Source organism: Microtus oregoni, unplaced genomic scaffold (assembly GCF_018167655.1).
Source record: "Microtus oregoni isolate MIOR12 unplaced genomic scaffold, Mior012 000034F_ref0000314, whole genome shotgun sequence".
Classification (NCBI taxonomy): domain Eukaryota; kingdom Metazoa; phylum Chordata; class Mammalia; order Rodentia; family Cricetidae; genus Microtus; species Microtus oregoni.
In genome coordinates, this window is record NW_024543093.1 from 11,710,782 (window position 1) to 11,730,277 (window position 19,496).

Below are 19,496 nucleotides of genomic sequence, written 5' to 3' on the forward strand. Positions count from 1 at the left end.
GAAACCCTGTCTCGAAAAACCAAAAAATAAATAAATAAATAAATAAATAAATAAAAATAAATAAATAAATAAAACTTCAAAGTCTGGGCCAGGGCAGTGTGACCCGGTGCTACTCTGGGTAGATGATAGCCTGTGAGTTTTCAAGATGCAAGGAGAGGAAAGGGAAAGAGATATCTCTGTAGCATCTCTTCCAGCTGCATCTGAATCTTCAATGATGTCAAAACACAAACGGGGAGAATCTGGTTACAAAAAAATGGCAAATGTCTTAAAGAAAAGCGCACTCGTCTGGGAGGTGACTGAACAGAGCAAGGGGACAGTCTGCCTATGTTGCTTGTTTCTGCTGCCTGCTAAATACTGCACATAGACATCATCCCAGGAGCTGTCAGAAGTTAGCACATAACATGTGGGGCAACCAGACTCCCCAGGGAACTCTTTTCACCAATACCCCAATGCTCAGCAACTGGGCAAGTTGGAGGCTTATATGATCCTGTCAACTTCCCTGTGAATTTATTTGTACATGGAAGTTATTAGTCAAAGCATGATGTGTAGACATGTGTGTGCAAATATGCAAATGTATGAGCACATACATACACACACATAAAAAAGAATCAGGGTGTGTGTGTGTGTGTGTGTGTGTATTATAGCCTACATTCCATTTGTTATAGAATGCTGCCCTCTGAGCCAACCAACCTCCGTTTTCATCAGATCACATTTGCGTACTCGCAAACACTCATCACCATCTGTTTGGTTGACTGTTGACATTCCCTCCTTAGAAGGAGGGGCTGGAGAAAGTCATTAAGCCTTCCCTTGATTTCCCAGCCTCTCCTCCCAGCCACACGTGAGCATTTCTGCCCTAATTCTACACAATCTCAAGGCTCCAGGAGGTGCTGGCTGGGGAAGTTCATCTGAAGGAAGGATGTCATCTGCCTGGCTCTGTGGCAGCCATTGTCAGTGGTGGGTGGAGAAGTTCTGCCATAGTTGCTTTGAGGTCACACATGCTCTGCATGCACCGTGAGGACACTCATAGGCTCTTGGACAGGTTAGATTTCTAGGCCACACTAGTGTACACTCAAGTCTGTGAGGTGTCTTCTTGATTATTGATGGATACATTAGGACCCAGATCACTCTGGGTATTGCCACCCATGGGCAAGGAGTCCTGCATTGTATAAGAAAGCAAGGTGAACAAGTTATGGAGGAGAAGCCAGTGAGTATCTGTCTCCCACTGTCTCTGTCCCAGTTTTTGACTCCAGGTTCCAGCCTTGGCTTCCCCTCCAGAGCGGCTATAAAGTGTGGTGGAGGAGGAATCCTTGGACCACCAGAACTAAGACCTACTTAGATCTATCCAGAGGTGTGAGACATGCTTACATTAATCACGTTTTATGAAAACAAAACATGAGTTTAATCACAGCAGATCACTAACACCCAACCCGCTAATGTGTACTCAATTGCTTCTTTGCTCTATATTGGTTTACTTCTAAAATATATTTAAATGTGTTACTTGGTGTTCTTTATATGACAGAGTCAGTATCTCCTTTTACGAAGCGTTGAATACCTACAAGCCATTTTGGTAATAGCTCATGTTCTCCATGTTAGTAACTGTGACCATTTTATAAGTATTCAGCAGGAGTTAAAAATAAATCCATTTCAAGCTAAACACTTGGAAGTTGTTTCATAGTTTCAACAAATAAAATGATTAGAATATTTCTTAATTTATTACTGTGTTCCTTCGTTTTAACCGCCAGTCTACCACAACCTGGGGTCAACCTGAGAAGAAAGTCTTAACAAGAAATTATCTAGACCAGGCTGTCCTGTGGGTCTATCTATGGAGTGCTGTCTTGATTGTTAAGGGATATAGGACTATCTACCCTGAATGTGGTAGCGTATTATGGGATAGGCCCTGAACCATGTAAGAGTAGATGGTAATCAAGCTGAGCACACAAAGCGGCTAGAAAGCAGTCAGCACACTCTGTTTCTTGGCGCTGTTGACTGTGAGGTGATGTGACGGGCTGCTCCAGTCCCTGCCTTGACTTCCCTGAAATGATGGCCTGTAACCCGGGATTGAAGTTTAAGATAAACTCCTCTGCCCTCAGTCGCCTTGGCCAGAGTGTTTCATCACAGCATGGGGAACAAAACCAGGACATTTGCTCTCTGTTCTTCTTTTAAAGCAGCAAAGAACAAGTTCTTGCCAAAATATTTTGACGGGTTTTACCACGGGTAGGTTGATGATCCTCTGAAGAGAGGAGAACAAAATATAAACGATGCTTCTCCAACCAGCCTCATGATCCAGCACGCCACTCCAGTGCTTTTCAAGCCAATCACTAATAATTCTTTTAGCTACTGTGATTGAAATGTGATAGTTTTATGCTCTCTTCACATTGCAACGTTAATTTAACTTGTTTCCTAAAGGGATTTTCTTTTTTTTTAATTAATTAATTTATTTATTAAAGATTTCTGCCTCCTCCCCGCCACTGCCTCCTATTTCCCTCCCCCTCCCCCGATCAAGTCCCCCTCCCTCATCAGCTCAAAGAGCAATCAGGGTTCCCTGATGTGTGGGAAGTCCAAGGACCACCCACCTCCATCCAGGTCTAGTAAGGTGAGCATCCAAACTGCCTAGGCTCCCCCAAAGCCAGTACGTGCAGTAGGATCAAAAACCCATTGCCATTGATCTTGAGTTCTCAGTAGTCCTCATCGTCCGCTATGTTCAGCTAGTCTGGTTTTATCCCATGCTTTTTCAGACCCAGGCCAGCTGGCCTTAGTGGGTTCCTGATAGAACATCCCCATTGTCTCAGTGTGTGGGTGCACCCCTCGTGGTTCTGAGTTCCTTGCTCGTGCTCTCTCTCCTTCTGCTCCTGATTTGGACCTTGAGATTTCAGTCCGGTCCTCTAATGTGGGTCTCTGTCTCTGTCTCCTTTCATCACCTGATGAAGGTTAATATTCAGGAGGATGCGTATATGTTTGTCTTTGGATTCACCTTCTTATTTTGCTTCTCTAGCATCATGAATTATAAGCTCAATGTCCTTTATTTATGGCTAGAAACCAAATATGAGTGAGTCCATCCCATGTTCCTCTTTTTGGGTCTGGCTTACCTCACTCAGGATAGTGTTTTCTATTTCCATCCATTTGTATGCAAAATTCAAGAAGTCCTTGTTTTTTACTGCTGAGTAGTACTCTAATATGTATATATTCCATACTTTCTTCATCCATTCTTCCATTGAAGGGCATCTAGGTTGTTTCCAGGTTCTGGCTATTACAAACAATGCTGCTATGAACATAGTTGAGCATATACTTTTGTTGTATGATAGGGCCTCTCTTGGGTATTTTCCCAAGAGTGGTATTGCTGGGTCCAGGGGTAGGTTGATCCCGAATTTCCTGAGAAACCGCCACACTGCTTTCCAGAGTGGTTGCACAAGTTTGTATTCCCACCAGCAGTGGATGAGTGTACCCCTTTCTCCACAACCTCTCCAGCAAAGGCTATCCTTGGTGTTTTTTTATTTTAGCCATTCTGACAGGTGTAAGATGGTATCTTAAAGTTGTCTTGATTTGCATTTCCCTGATCGCTAAGGAAGTTGAGCATGACCTTAAGTGTCTTTTGGCCATTTGAACTTCTTCTGTTGAGAATTCTCTGTTCAGCTCAGTGCCCCATTTTATAATTGGGTTGATTAGCCTTTTACGGTCTAATTTCTTGAGTTCTTTGTATATTTTGGAGATCCGACCTTTGTCAGTTTCAGGGTTGGTGAAGATCTTCTCCCAGTAAGTGGGTTGCCTAAAGGGATTTTCTATAAGGACTGACTGATCAGGAGACGGTTGGGATATGGGGGTCAGTGTCCGCATCCCCCCACAGGATGCCTGTGTGCTTAGCCTGTTAACACTGCCCTCCTCATCACAAACGCAATACAGAAAACAGTGCATCCCCAGTCACCACCATCGCTCATGGAGGATTCTTGTTTTATTGTGAATATCGGCCTCATTATCCTGCTTTTCTATTCTTCTCTAGAGTGACCACATCTGGTAGAAGAAGAGAAGATGTAGTTACTGAGTCCAGTCCAGTCTTTGTGTCTCTCACGTTGTCAACAAAAGAAAGGCTCCAGCTAGCCCCACAGACATATGGATATTCCAGGAGCCACGTAAAGGTAATGATCTTCCTTGTCTGAAAAACAGCGTAAAAGCATGTTTGTGAATGGAGGGCTTTGATTTGCTGAACAAAACACACTCGAATCTCAAGGATCAAACTCAGTGTGAAGTTGCAGCATGTTGCCTGTTGCTAGACCAGGACCTGGAGTGCTCCCTCATCTAATTTTGGCCTTAAGTGGAAGTTTTGTGGTTTCGTTGTGCTGGTAACCATTCTATCCACTCGTCACAGACATGCAGCAGCTCCTCGGCACTAACTCCTGACCAGTTAGATGTTTCTGTTTTCTCTTCAGTTTGGGGCTTTCACATTTAAGGGAGGGTGTTTTGTTTTAGGACCTCACAGAATGGGGAGGGTGTCATAGTCTTCTACTGCTGGTGAATCTTCCTGAACACCACGAGAGAGACCCTGCAAGGTGTCCCCTGTCCAGAACTCCAGGTTATGGCTGAGCTTCTTTTGTCAGAAAAATGACACACAGCATAAAGTTCATCTTAGCTATGTCTAGGCACATAGCTCAGGGGCTTTGACAAGATTCTCTTAGTTGTGTGGCCTTCACCAGCATCTACTTGCAGAGCTCCACCTGTCCATGAATCTCAGGTGACATCCCTCAGGTATCAACTCTTCCTTTCCTCCCATGCAGCCATCATGCCTCCGCCTGTCTCTAGGATTTTGGGCTCTCGTGTCCTGTGTATGAGTAGGGCCATAATGCATCACTCGGTCAGAAACCGCTCTATTTTGCTTTGCGTATTGTCTTTGGTATACTATGTGGTGTGTGTGTCAGAATTCCCTTTGGAAGGCTGAATGATATTTGAGAATACTCTTATGACTGGATACACCCATGCTTCTCCATCCTTCACTATCAGGACTGATGCTGCTTTAATTCAGAGTAGAGAAATACAGGTTAAGGTCATTGTTTTCAACACTTCTGGGTACATGTCTGTAAGGGAAAGGATGGATCACATAGATTATATGGTGTTTTTAAATTTGTGAGGAAACTCCATGTTTTTTGTAGTAGGTATAACAGTTTACACTCCTGTGAACAGTTTATAGTTCCCAGTTTCCCCGTAGACATCCTAATGAGTATAAGACGGTATATCACTGTAGTTCTTCTTAAAATTTTTTATGAAGATTAGTGATATTGAATATATTTGCATGTACCTATTAGGAAATTGCATTATTTGAACCAAATACAGTGGTTCATGATGGTAACCTAGCAACTGGGGAGACTGAGGCTGCAGGATCACCATGAGTTTGATATCAGCCCGAGTTACACAATGAGCTCCAGGTAGGCTTCGGCTACAGAATAAGGCCACATTTTAAAAAATCAAGAAAAAGGAGGAGAGGAAGGAGGATAAAATTCCATATCTTCTTTGGAGAAACAAAATTTTCTTTAATTAGGGCATTTTGCCTTTTAGTTGTAGAAATTCTGTATATGTTATAAATATTAACCTTTTGTTGGTAAATGAATTTGCAGGAATTTTCTCTCATTTCATGGGTGGCCTTCACTCTGTTGACACTGTCCTACAAGCATCAAAATTCTGGGTTTAAAGAAAAAGGATACAGTGGCAACTTCTTCTTTCTTTGTTCCCTGTCCTTTTGGCTTCATGCTCAGGAATCATCAGATCTGGTGACATAAAGCGGCTTCTCTACATTGTTCTAAGAATCATCGGCTTTGGTGACATAAAGTGGCTCTTCTACATTGTCCTCAGGGTTTTACAGGGTCAGATTTATGTTTACGTCATGCTCCTTCCGAAGTTGGTTTTATTATAGACTTAAGGTGAGAGTCCAGCTTCATTCTTTTGCGTTTGCGTTTCCAGTTTTCCCAGCATCATTTACATAAAAGACTGTCCTTCCGATCATGCCTTTGTACTTTGTCAAATCTCATTTGGCCTTGTATGAAAGGGTGGGGACCAATTGTCTTCCATGAGTTTCTATAACCTGGTACCTCCATCTCCACCCCACCCACCCCTGCCAACACCACACTGTGTGTACATTCATCTTGGCTGCTCTTTGGGGATTCCATGTGCATTTCAGATTTTTTTTTCTTTCAAAAATGCCCTTGAGGTTTTGATAAGGGTCACACTGAATCTGTGAATTGCATGGCTAAGATCCTTAACTGGCTACAAACACTCTTTTCACTCTTTCTAGTAATGAGGTTCAGCATGCAATTTGTACATGGATCTGTGACTTTAATTCTGTTCCTCAATCCCGAAAACAATATTTATATTTTATTACCTACTTTTTTTAAATTTATTTATTTATTAAAGATTTCTGTCTCTTCCCTGCCACCGCCTCCCATTTCCCTCCCCCTCCCCCAATTAAGTCCCCCCCTCAGCCCAAAAAGCAATCAGGGTTCCCTGTCCTGTGGGAAGACCAAGGAACCCCCACCTCCATCCAGGTCTAGTAAGTTGAGCATCCAAACTGCCTAGGCTCCCACAAAGCCAGTGTGTAAACAATAAGCTCTTCAAATTCTGGCCTAAAGATATTCCATTTCTGAGCAACTCTGTTTGCTTGTGGTAGCTGGATGGGTGCTGATGCTGGCTAACACTCCACAGACAGCACCTATACCATGGCATAGATAGTGTTCATCATAATGGCCTAGAGACTCCCAAACATAGGTGTTTCCAGATCGCAACGCATTATCTATGACCACAGTCAACACTATAACCATGGAGAGAGGCTTAGGTGAAGGGGTAATTGTGTGCACCTGTCAGTTTCTCTCTACTGAAGTCATACACCGCACAGACTTATCCCCACTGCACAGCCACCAATCTCTCTGAAAGGAGGCGCCTACTATTCCCACTCTGAGTGCAGAAGTCCCCATGAACTTAACAAGGATTTTAGGGTAGGTATGTAGGTAGGCAGTAGCCTGGGTGTATATACATCAGCCTGAATAGAGGAACAAAAAAGGCTGTTGGAGCTCCAGTTCCAACATCTATCACCAACTGCAGGTGGCCTTTAGATTTCAGACATTACTTGAAGACCATTTATGGTTTAAGGTAAACATTCAAAAGTTAACCTTAAACTGGGCGCACACTGGACACCTGTAATCCCAGCAGTTGGAAGGTAGAGGCAGGAGGATCAGGAATTCAGGCCAATCTGAGCTGTATAGTGACTTCCAGGCCTGCCTGGGCTGTAGGAAATCTTACCTAAAGAGCTAACTGAAGGAAGGCCTATGATGGGTTCAGACAGCTTCCGTGAAGATGCTAAGGTACAAGCCTCTGCTCGTGGTCTCTGTACCTGCGTGTCAGATCCCCAGCCATACCAGAAGCTTTCTTGTCACTTGAGATATAAAATAAATCCATAAGAAACAGAAGAAAGGAAGGTGAGAGAAGCAACATGGTTCTTGGCTAGATCAGGAGCTCATGCACATCATACTGAGGCAGCAGGAGTTTGTGTGAGATGACAATGGCACAGAAGTCACATAGCATCGGCCACACCCTCTCAGATGGAGCAAAGAACAGATCAGCCTCTCCAGAAATGCCTGCATTCTTCCAACCCTAGAAATGACAGGTACTCTAGGCTCTCAGCTGCCGGCCACTCCATCTGTCCTCAGAAAGGGCCATGGAAATGGCATGTCCACCAAGGGCATCTTTCTGTCCTCTCATGTCCCAATTACCACTGTGATTGCTGAGACATGAACACCTGTGGTGCCCTGCAGCTGGCGCAGAAGAAATCCAATTCTCTGCGCCAGGGCCCCAGGAGAAAATTCATCCCATCTCCATGCTAGAGATATGACTGAAAACAAAATCAATATCTGTTTCCGGAGACACACGCGGCTTGTATTCTGAATTCAGGCAATTTTAACGGGACTCACGTGCCCAGACAGGAAAACGCCGACTCAGCTCCAGATTTATAAATTGGTGTTTCTCTCCCCTGAGAAGGTGGGCTTACAGAGTTAAGCAGTGCCCTTCGCTTTAGTCCTAGTGCTTCCAGCAAACTTTAACTCAGACACATCCCTTCAGAGCCTTCGCTGAGTGTTAAAGGGGCAGTAGCAAGGTCAAACGAGATGAGTTCCGTGAATCGAATTAACCGCAAAAGGTGATAACAATAGCCAAGCATGTACTAAAGCCCACTGTGGGCCAACCTTGGTATTAAATGTACCGTTCAACTTACTTCATCCGCAAAATATCATCTGAAATAAAAGTTTATTACCCACATTCGTAATCATGACATACTAGAGCAAAGTAGTGGACAGAAAGCTTAAAGATCACAGATGAAGAGAAGGTATAGGAGGGATTAGATATAGGTAGGCATTTTACCTTTGAACTCGTTTCTCTGACCACGGAACCGCTCTGCTGGGCTATGCAGTACCAGGTGTCCTGATTTGTTTGTGTGTGTGTGTTTGTATATATATGCATGTGTAATAGATTGTATGTGTGCGCAGAGGGCTTGCAAAGCTGCTAGGATATTGCTAAATCAAGCTGTCTCACTTTGTGGGGTCACGCTGTCAACAAGAGTTTCTTGTTCATTTTTGTTTGGGGGTTATACTTTTTTTCTTTGAAACAGGGTTTCACACTGTAGTTTGTTAGTTTGTCCTGGTACTCACTACGTAGTCCAAAGTGGCTTTGAACTCATGACAGTCCTCCAGCATCAGCCTCTGGGGTACAAAGATTATGAGTATGTCTAGTTTACCACTCTCATACATTTTTTTCCCCAGAAGATAACCGAATAATTTTGAATCATGCTCTCAGGATATCACTAAGTCCTTTTCAACTGCTCGTCATGATTCACATGTAATTCTTTATAATTCTGGTGACTCCATTTCAAGATGATATTACAAGTATTATGAAGAGTTAAAAACACATAAACTTGTTTCTGTTTTGATTGTCCTGAAATTTATCTTAGAACATCATAGAAACTTGTCTGTCTCAGGACTTGCTGTTTGAGGTCATGGGCCACCAAGTAGCACACCACATTGCCATTCCAGTCCTCCCTGGAGTGTGATAGAAATGGCCCTCTATGATATTCCTTTCTTCCCCTTGAGGACAGTGAAGCTGCAGTGGGTGTCTGGATGGAAGCAAAGTTCTGAAGTAGGCATGATCACTCATGCCCATCCATCATTGGTAGATGACAGGTTTGGAGAGTCCGTACCACAGGGGATTTAGATTACAAAGAAGAGAGGAGGTGGCGAGCAGCAGAGTGATGTCTGACTGAGTGAGAGTCCTATGCAGCCTATATCTGCCTCCTCAGGGAGCTGTGAGCCTGGGGGTCCATCCCAGGGAGACCCACATAGTAATGCTAGAGCTGAGAGGCACTGTCCCTATTCTTACTCTGATGTGGTGGAGAGAATGCCAGAGTCACTGCAGGCACGTGTCCACAGAGAAGCTGTGCCCTGCAGTCCCCACCCCTGACTGTCAGGATCAGTTTTCTAGGTCGCCATGTTTATTAGGTAGAATAGAGTACTAAAACTGTTGCTGAGGTCATGGGTATCAATTATTTTGAATATTAATTGTGTTGATATTCATTCAGGTTTCATAAAAATGAGCGGGTTGAGTGGGTGTGAGGTACACAGTGCCTGGACCTAACCTTTGCCACAGTGTTAGCTCTGATTCCCCTGGAGGTCACTGTGGGCAACCCCACACTTGGAAAAGACCTTTAAAAATTACTTATCCACAAAAGCACACAATCATGGTATTTGTGGGAAAAATAGATGAAACAGGAAGTTATAATCTTAACCAAAGTATCCTAGGTCCAGAATGGCAAACATGTTTGCCAAACATGACAAAATATATGGACTCTGGATTTTAATTTTTATCTGTATATACATATGGAATGGTTGGGTATAGATGTGAAACTAGGAATGGACCCCATGAAGAGAGGGAAGGTCTGGAGACAATGACACAACAATTGTGACATGGATGAAGCGGGGCTGGAGAGAAATCACTGGGCAGGATATTGGAAAGAACAGAGAACCAATGTGGTGGTTTGAAAGACAATGGTTCCCAAAGGGAGTGACACTATTAGAAGGTGTAGCCTGGTTGCAGGAAGTGTGTCACTGTGGGGGTGGGCTTTGAGGTCTCCTATGCTCAAGCTATTCCTAGTATCACAGTTCACGTCCTGTTCCCTGCAAGATGTAGGATTCTCAGCCCCTTCTCCAGCACCATGTCTGCTGCATGCCACCATGACCCACCATGGTGATAATGGACTGAACCTCTGAACTGTAAGTGAGCCACCACAAATGTTTTCATTTATAAGTGTGACTGTGGTCATGGTGTCTCTTCACAGCAATAGAAACCCTAACTAAGACAACCATAAAGACAAGATATGTATGAGGGTTCCACATGAAAGCCTCTCCTGTGCTAATCTAAAATACAGTTCAATTCCAAATTAAGTGTATAAATAAAAGCATTTAAAAAGTAAGAAAAAGTCAAAATGCTACTAAAAGTATAATAGAAAGGAAAAAAAGAGAAAAAAATCTCAGGAACCCGCCAAAATTTCCTAATTAAAAAAAGTGCATAAGCAAAATTAGATGGATGTGTGGAGAGGAATGAAAGAGGAAAAGGAATGAAGAGGAGTAGCTGTGATACTGACAAAATCCGTGGTGGGAGAAGCCTGTCCTCTAGGAAACTGTGGCCGAGGAGCTAGGCTAAATACTGACTTTTTTATTTTTTACTAGTTTCATATTCTCCCCTTAACAACAGTTTGAACCTTTCCCTTGGACTTTAGTTTTTGTTTGACAGGAAGATTGGATACCATCTTTCTGACAGGAACCAACTGTTATTAGTCCTTCCGAAGTCTATCCTCCTATAGTAGCAAGTGCCATGTTCCATTCTGGGCCTTTTAGTTGAAGCCTTCCTATCTATTATCAATGGTTCCCTCAATGTGGAGTCAAACAAATTGAACTTTCAAAGTTCTGTCCAAAAATAGAAACATGTAGCTTGGTTGAGTATAAGAAGTGTTGTAAAACACATCTGTCAAAAAAAAAATAAAATACTAAAGGAAACACACTCTTTCTGTCTCAACATCTGAAGGACTTATCATGTAGCTATATTGTCCAAAAGTTTCTAGAATCATCCTTGTTGGGCACATGAGGGACCAGGTGCATAATTTAGTCTTCTTTCGCGTTTTGGGCATATTCTAATGTACAGGATAAAAACCATACCTCATAAGAAGCCTTCATGGATGCTGAGGCTCATGTAAAACACTCAGGTAGAAGTGAAACTCTGCCTGTAATTCATTAACCACTGGTTAAGTCTAAACGGGGCATCACTTTTTGAATACAGATAATATAGAAGAAAGAAGACTGAATCTTCCCTTATCAGAAACACTTTCAAATTAAGAAATGGTGAGACTGGAATGTCACAGACATGGACACACATGATGAGATATGAGCTGAGTGTTGTGGCAGTAATCACAGCACATGATTGGTGGAGGACAGAAAGATAAGGAAATTAAAGCCATTCTTAACTATATAGCAAGTTAGAGGCTATACTGAGCTACATATGACTCATTCCTCTCAAACAAAACAAGATCAATAATAGTTAAATTTGACAGGAAGATTAACTGGAAATGAGCAGAGGGTCTAGAAGACATTCAGACGTCACATCAGGAAACACGCTCATACTACTGTAGTGGGCTTTGATGCCCAGCTCTGACTGCCTATTCACTGACAACCATCTCACGGGCGGTGGTGCTGTGAGTGAGACTGTGGCACAGCCACTTGAAACATCACAGCTCAGGGATAGCCTGCCCTGCATAGCCACTCCGCCTCAGTTGCTGCCTGTGCAGAGCCTGCACGCGGAGGACACAGACCCATCTTGATGTCCCCTATGTTCACTGCAGTTACTCAACTCCTTCTTCTGTATGACAGTCATAATCATCGTGTTTATACCTCTGGGGGCTATGGTAAGGGCTGAATGGGTTTTAGTGGCCCTTGTCACATGGTAAGCCTAGTAGGAGTGAGGCTGTACTTGTGACATTTATTGACGTTTTACTGGTGAGAGCAGCGTTTGGGAAATATCACAAGTTTTCATCTGCTTAAGAAATTGTGCTGCATTTATCTCATGGGACACTAGGAGATTTTAATGAGCATGATTATATGAACCTAACCAATCATCTCAAGGTACAACGTTACGCAAAACACTGCAGGATATAAAAATGTGTGTGTAGTCTCACTGTGCGTGTTTTTAAAACACCTCTGTTTGTGGTTTGCAAGGGAAAGCAGGGTCACAGGGGATGGAAATGGGAGAGGCTCCCTCAGAAGGAAGAGAGTCCTTTGTGTGGCCTATGTTCACAGACCATGGTGTTATGTATGCCTGTGTTCCTCCTTAGAAGTAATAATCAACTTAATATTCATTGCGGAGAAACTCTGCAAGTCAGCATAATGAAAGCACCCAAAGACATAAGACATAACGGCCCTGTGAAGTAGAGTCCCACCAAGGTAATAATATGTTCCCCAGACATACCAGCAGGGACACCCCAGGACAGAAGGCTGGAGCAGAATGCAACAGTGGAACAGTGCTGTCTGCACAAAGCACAGAGACAGTTGGCCTGATGTGAAATGTCCTTTTGTGTATGTTGTACATGTGTTGCTTTTATTGGTTAATGAATAAAAAGTCAATGGCTTAGCAGAGCAAAACCCAGAGGGAAATCCAAACAGAGATACAGAGAGAATATAGAGAGAGTCAAGGAGACGCCGTGTAGCTGCCATAGGAGAAGGATGCCAGAGCCTTACCACTGGTAAGCCACAGTCTCCTGGCTACACACAGATAAATAGAAATTGGTTGATTCAGGATATAAGAGTAAGAGCGAGAACTATACCTGAGTCATTGGCTGAAGAGTGTTGTAGTTATATACAGTTTTGTGTGATGATTGAGATCGGGCGACTGGGAAACAAAAGAGCAGTCTCCATTTACATTGGTCCTCTGAGAGAATAGGGCTCCCACAGAGATCCACACATCCCAAATGCAGGTAGGGTTGGCATGAAGACAAGGTGCTCTCCCAGAATGAGCAACAGCACTTGATGGGATTATAGCACAGGCTTGGGAAGAGGCAGCAAGCATGATGCATCCCTAGGAAAGGGGACAAGTAGGGCATTTCATTTTCAAAGACTGCTTTAAAATGCTGTGCCATCTCAAGGACTCAGGAGGCACAGAATAGGAGGTCTCGGTCCACAGAATAAGTCCTCTTCCTTCTCTTTCCAGTGCGGTGTATTGTGAGCTGCTGGGTAGTTCTGAGGATAATCTGTAAATTATTCAGCTCTTCCGCACAACATTTGTTTTGTAGCACTCTGGATGATCCTCTCCCAGGCACTCTCCCAGCAGGCTACCAGGGCCTAGGCCTGCTTCTTCACTACCTTGGAGAGCAGGCTACACCCTGACAGTGCAGCCCTGCCTGCTGGAAGCCTGCCTCAGAGCCCATGCTCTCCACAGAGTGACGGATGAGGCTCATCTCCCATCGTTTCATGGGAGAGTCATATGCAGAACTCTCATTAGTGTTAATGGCAGCTTCTTACATAAATTTTATAGGGCGGGGAGCTGGAAGGCGAGCCACACCCATTCTTCATGGGTTTTCTTACCGCAGGCTTCATTCCTCTAGTCTGGAACTGGCTTCTGTGTTATAGGGTACCATGCACTCGAACTGCCAACTCTCCTTACTACTCGGAGATGGACTGTAAGCACCGCTCTGTGCTCACGTGTTCAAACACCTCCTACTTGTGCCATCCGCCTGGCAGGCACAGATATCCAATTAGTGCAACCGAGCCAACAAAGCCCCATGTGTTGCTTGTACCTGCTGTGAATGTCACTCTGCTCAGTGATAATGGGGCCTGGTCCCAAAATAGAGGGAGGGAGTAGAGGGCCAGGAAGACAGAGTCCTCGGTGAGAAATAAAGTATTTTTAAAGTGACTACAGACACCAGCCCTTTCTGAAGAGAGAGTCAACCTGTGAAGCCAGTGTGAGCTCAGAAGGAAGAGGCTAGGTATATCCATAACCCAGTCACTATCCTCTCTTGGTACAAGGGGAAGAGGTTTGATATACTCCTGTTGCCTCATATCTATTCTTTTTCTTTTTTTTTAAATATTTATTTTATTTATTATATATACAATATTCTGTCTGTGTGTATGCCTGCAGGCCAGAAGAGGGCACCAGACCCTATTACAGATGGTTGTGAGCTACCATGTGGTTGCTGGGAATTGAACTCAGGACCTTTGGAAGAGCAGGCAATGCTCTTAACCTCTGAGCCATCTCTCCAGCCCCTCTATTCTTTTTCTAAAGGGATACAAATATAATCAATCTCTTGGCAATAAAATGATGATGCATGTCCTCATCTCTATCATAAGTACCTTCAGCTGTCAACTTGACCCAAACTGTCAGTCACCTGGAAAGAGGAACCACCAACTTAGGGATTACCTCTATCAGACTGGCCTGCTGCCATATATTTTTCTGACATTTTGTTGATTGTTGATTTGTGGGAGGACAGTAGGTGGTGACACTAGCTGAGCAGGTGGGTCTGGGGTATAAAAGAAGTAGAGCTGGGTGTGATCCTGGAAGCAATTCAGGATCCTTCCTCTCTGGCATCTGCTTCAGTTCCTGCCTGGAGTTTCTGTCTTGGATTATCTTCATGATGAGCTTTAGCCAGCCTATAAGTAAACAGCTTTCTGAGTTGCTTTTGGACTTGATGTTTATTGCAACAAACCAGAACAGTCCCCAATCAATAAATACCCTCTCAGCCTACACGGAACCTCATCTCGAACAAAGATGACATGTAAATCAGCGTGTGTTCCTGGATGTTCAACTGATAAGACTGTCGCACACACAACTCACACCTTCACCCACACACATCTCACGGCACCGACTGACTTGGTACAGGACTCTGTAGATACTGTTGACGTGTAGGGGGAAGAGCCAAAGAGGCCCTTTGTGAGCATTCTTTCAGGTTGAGACAGAGGAGAACCCATGACCTGAGCACATCACTGGAGCCAGGATCAGGTAGAACTAAAAGGACAGCCCTGCCATTTATAGGATGAAAAGGGTTATGATGGTTTCCATGACTGCACATGGAGGAGAAAGGAACAGAAGCTATGGTGGGCATGGCTTAGAAGGACCCTGCAGACCACATAGATAGACTATCATACTCAATAGATAGAATGTGAATGAAGGGTGCTTTATCATACTGTGAAACTTGGAACACATGTATTATCTCATGTGACTCTCAAGTACCTAGCGTGAGGGCAGTCATGGGGAGGTCAGACAGCGACAGAGGTAGACTCAGGATGGGACTTGGGCTCTGACGGCCATGCTCTTAGCTGTGTGACCATCCAGAGGCCAGAGTGATGAGAAGAGAGAGGAGGGAAAAGACAGAAGTGTTCCTCAACAGAGGAGGGCCAACACTCGCAGGTCCAGGGATCCTTCACTCCAGTCCTGCACAAGCTGTTTGCTGTCCCTTTCTTCCTGATGAAACAGCAGGCACAGTCTCGGTGGACAATTGGGGAAGAGAACAGACTTGAATGTGTCTGGGGAAAAGAGCCAGGCAGGGGCGCAGAAAAGGCTTTCAAGCAGTCACTGGGTGGCAGGAAGCACCAGAAACCCATGTGAGGCAGGTGTGGCCTTCTGGAATCTTCTAGCATCTGTCTAGTGAAAGAACTGTAGAAAATAAGATGGGGGGGGGGTACCCTGGGGAAAAACTAAGAGCAGAAACCATTCAGGCAGTTCACAGATCATCACAACAACCTTGCAACTATCATGACCAGGATGAGAGCCTAAGTGCCCCCAGGAAGGCAGTAGGATCAGTGCAGGAAACGTTGGACCTTGTGCAGTTGTTCAAAGGCTTGTTGAGGTCAGGGTGTGAGAGAGAGAAAGCTAAAAACAAGGAGGAAAGTGTCCTGGGAACACTCGAGTCTGTGGAGACAAATGTGGCGTCTCAGTGACAGGAGCAACAGGGATGAGGAGCAGAGGACTCAAGGAATCCAGACTCTGGAGGGGCCCTTGAAGTGGAATAGAAATCCCGTGGGCCACTGTAGAAGGTTGCTTAATAGTGGTCACTGTGAGCTAGGAGCTGAAATCCCCATGGAAAACTTCAGGGGAGGCACAAAGATTAGCTGTGAGGTTCAAGTGAGCAGAGTTAAAGCTGCAGGGAGGATGGTCTGCAATCTGGTAACAACATTGTCTTCCAGTTTGTGCCCTGGTGTTAGGCCTGCCAAGGGTTATAGAGGGAGGATCAGGAGGCCAAGAAGGTGGACACCAGGAGAGGGACCCTAAGAGCAGTCCAGATGTATCACTGCTCAATCAAGAGAGGGTGAGGATTGCTAGTTAGGATGGAAGCATGAGAAGGCAGAGCTGCTGACCCGAGAATGCAGAGCCTGGGCTAGTAGCAGATGACCCAGCAGGGTGTCAGCTGGGAGCTGGGCAGAGAGATGAAGGCCATCAGCCTGGAGCACCAGATGGAGCCAGGCCAGGACTGCTGAGGCTGGGTCAGGCTCTGTGTGGTGTTCCAAAGCCCTTTCTTCATTTATGCCAAGTATCCATAAGAAAATAATGAGCGATTTCATGGTATTTCTGTTGTAATTTATCCTTCATTAAAGATAATGTACCAGCAGTGTTTCTGGGAGAGACGCATGTGACTAAATTTAAAATTTGTGGCATCGCCAGTTGAACTACGGAAATAATACTTGAAATGTGACCTAAGTCAGACAGGTTATTTTTCAGACATGTACCATTTTTAGTGTTTTCTCTAAGCTTGGTACCAAGTTGCAAGGCTATCCTTGACCTCAAAAACAAACCTCTACCCATGACACTAGTTTCATAAGTGAGCTGGAGGTGTTGAGAGGAGATACACCACACAATTTCTTCATGACAGCTCCAGTGCAGAAGATCTGAAGAAAGAAGCTTTCACAGCCACAGAGCCTAGAGTTCGAAGCCCTGTTGTGATGGCTAAACAAGCAGCAGTTGGCCACACCCGACTGCACAAAAGATGTCTAACTTCAAGCCATTCGATGCTAAGTCAGATGTGAGTTCTGGAATTACAGTCACGTAAAAGCCTAAGGCTGAGGCAGGAAACACATTGTAGTTTGAGCTAAAATAACAAGTCTCTGTCGAGAAAAGAAAATCTGCTTAAGTTACAGACATATAGGGAAACCTCAGCCTTGTAGAAAACCTCCAAGGAAGCAGGCTTCCTAAGGAGGGGGCAACCAAGATACACCACGGCCAGCAGATGGGCAAATGGGTGCTACAGAGGCAATGAGACACCTGAACACCCTTTGCCCATGGCTAGAAGGGTTTTCTGATGTTTTCTCATTTGGTGAAAAACAAGGGATACCTTTTTAAGTAGAATTCTCAGTTCACATTCAGGTCTAAGGCACCATTCAATGTCTTTTTTTTAAACTAAGAATTGTTAATATAATCTTTTCTCATTTCATATAGCTATCCCCATTCCCACTCCCTCCCCTCCCCCCACCCCACCATCTTCCACTCTTCAGAAAAGGTAAGGTTTCCCATGGGAAGTCAACAAAGTCTGACACTTGACTTCAAGGCAAATCAAGGCCCTCCCGCCTATATCTAGGCTGAGCAAGTCATCCTTCCAAAGATAATTTTCTCCAAGATGCCAATTCAAAAACTAGGGATAAATCCTGGTCCCACTGCCAGTGGCCCCAGGGACTGCTCAAGCCTTACAACTGCCACTCACATTCAGTGGGCCTAGTTTGGTCCTATTCAGGTTCCCCCACACAGTCCAGAGTCAGTGAGCTCCTGCTAGCTCAGGTCTGCTGTTTCTGTGGGTATCCCCATCATGGTCTTGACCTCCACTGAACTGAGCCACCCTGCAATGGCTTGAGCCATGCTCTGGAGACTTCCTGATGTTACTCCTTCCCTCCTTCAGCTAAACTTGCAGAGGGAGTATATTTAGGGAGAGGCCAACTGCTTCCAGAAGTTCTGGCTGCCTTTAGGTGACCCTGAAAAAAAAAATCAAAAGCAGAGTATAAGAACTTCACAGTCTCTAATGTCTTCCAATTTTAAATCCAGGCCACACAGTTCAGTTTCCACCTTTCTCCAAAGCCCAATTCAATGCAAATACAGAGTAATCAGAACAAATCCAACCATCCCCCCAACAGATGATTTCTATCACCTACTATGTGAGACTGTGGGAGGGACAAACCCCAGTTATTTCTAGTTGTTTATGTGTAGTTTATAAATAGATAGAACTTTCCAGAAAGGGCAACCTAGCACAATCCACTGTTCTTCACTAAGCCTGCTTGCCTCCCTTGTCTGTTCTTACTCCTCTGTTTCCAAGCACACTGGTTACTATGGTGATGGTGTCATCAGGAAACATTTTAAATGTAATAGGAATCAGTTACTATCGAAAGATTTTGCCTGCTATATGATTGCTGAAGCAGAGAGGGACTCGGTCCCTGAGTACAAATACTTCCACTTTAGATATTCAAGTAGTAGGCCTCAAACCAGCCTCGCGTAAAGATTCACAACTCAGGATTTCACTGACCATAAAATATCATAATACTTTTTCTAAAAGATCACATTTATAATTCTCTAAAAGGAACCCAAGTGGCTTCTTAAAATAAAGCCATATTTCAATTCTCTAGAAAAATGTTGTATTTCCAACTTGAAAGAACTATGGATTTAAAAAAAAAACACTTTCATTGGATTTCCTGTCTGAATGGTACTCATATTTGTAAGTATACATATCTTTGTCAGATCAGGTCACCTGTGGTTCACGAAGATGCCTAAGTTTGTTCAAGTTCTCGTCTGCAGCAGCTATGGCCATCCACCAACTCCAAGGGAGATGAGTTACTCTTAGATCACCAAGAGGTGAAGACTGAGTCCTCTGTATACTCTTTGTCCCTTTCTATCCCATAGCCAGGGCGACACTCTGGGGAAATGCCTGTTCTAGAACAGTTGTATGTGCCCATCAGGTATTACATGCATGTGAAACTTTAGCACCTGCCAAGAACACAGAAGAGACACACCCTGGTTGCTGTACACACGGCACACTGTCAAATGCTTAGGATAAACCCCTGGTTCAGATACACACAGGCCAATACCCACTGATGAAGATTAACCCTTTGCTCCTCAGCACGCAGTTCAGGATAGGTGGCTAATCAGGTTACCAGGGCAAGAGAAATTAAATTGATACAGTGACACAGGCCTATCACTAGCTATAGTCAGTACACTCCAGGTAGGTTCCTCTAGAAGAATGTGGCTGCAGCTGTCCCCACATGTAGCAAACACCTCCACCCCACTACACACACGCGCGCGCACACACACACACACACACACACACACACACACACACACACCAAACATACAGCCAACCCATTGCGGAAAAGTTTCTCCATGCAAAGATCACTCCATAGGAATACAACCACAGGTGTCTTAACACAGAGCTAATAGGTCATCTTCTTGTTGCTAGTGTCTACATC

General features: G+C 44.3%; 1 protein-coding gene across 14 annotated transcripts in view; it reads left to right on the plus strand.

Annotated features, from left to right (window-relative positions):
* The window catches only part of Myt1l (myelin transcription factor 1 like), a 401,242-nt gene that overhangs the window by 202,555 nt on the left and 179,191 nt on the right, over window positions 1–19,496 (plus strand). For all 14 annotated transcript variants that reach the window (XM_041630189.1, XM_041630196.1, XM_041630195.1 and 11 more), the window contains exon 4: window positions 3,995–4,130. The gene's annotated coding sequence lies outside the window, so the exon portion shown is untranslated. The remainder of the gene's footprint in view (window positions 1–3,994; window positions 4,131–19,496) is intronic.